Source organism: Penaeus monodon, chromosome 28, assembly GCF_015228065.2.
Source record: "Penaeus monodon isolate SGIC_2016 chromosome 28, NSTDA_Pmon_1, whole genome shotgun sequence".
Lineage (NCBI taxonomy): Eukaryota > Metazoa > Arthropoda > Malacostraca > Decapoda > Penaeidae > Penaeus > Penaeus monodon.
The window spans coordinates 34,542,826-34,543,898 of NC_051413.1; positions in this window are offsets into that span (position 1 = coordinate 34,542,826).

Sequence of the window (1,073 nt, forward strand, 5' to 3'; positions counted from 1 at the left end):
AGTACCTGAAGGGAATCAGGTAGTTTGAGAAAGTCGATAAGACATCTGGCAGCTGTAGAAGCGAAGTGTCTTTGATCTCACCTGTCGGGGCTGTGGAACTGTTGAGGTCGTAACTAATACTAGGGCAGCCCAAAATGTAGTGGATCAGGGGCTCTTCTGTGATTGTGTCTGTGGAAGATGGCAGCAGTGTTCTTGGAAGGAGTGGTGACTGAGAATGGGGGATTGTAATCAGTGACTATTTTCTACCAGCATGCTGATGGGGATCCAGCAACAACCCATGCACGGTGTTCTATTAATAAAACCTCATATGAGGCTCTTCTGACGTGTCTTCTCAACTGGCTGAGGCTTGTTGGAATGTGACCAGTTACAGTAAAGAAATTTAGATTATTCCTAGCAGCAGCAGCAGCTGAGTCGTTGCCAGAGATGTTGACGTGGCTGGGGCTTCTCCTGTTCCTCCAATTGTTGGATATGAAAGAGAACAGGCGTGACTAATAGAAGTTATCAGTAACTTTGGGGTTTTTAGGGATCTTCAAGGCCGAAAAAGAGTCTGTGAAGATATGTATGGTTGAATGTGTAGTAAATATCGCGTGTCTGAGAGCTATCTTGATGGCCTATAGTTCAGTCTCTAAAGTGGACGCACTGTTCGACACGCGATGTGCAATGCTCATTGGTAACAAAAGCTGCCCCTGATCTGCCAGTGGTATGACCAACCGAACCATTAGTGAAGATGAGGAGAGTATCTTCTGCTTTGAGTGCATCTATGTTTACTTCTAACTGTGCTATCATGGTAGGAGTACACAGAGCTTTCGTAGTGGAAATGGTATTAGTGTGTACTGACATATTTCAGTCTCTCCATGGTGGGTGAGGTCGGTAGTGTGGGTGAAGGCCATCTGTTCCCCTTGCTGTTAGTATAGGTACGGTGTTGAAGAAGTGGACGCCTCAGTTAACTGAAGTTATGATATAAGTCTCGGTCTTGGAGCATGCGGTTGATTAATTTTAAGGGTGAAGGCCTGATGCGTGTGGTCATCTTGGAACATAGAGTGACAGCTATTTGCCTGACTCTGGTGTGGAGA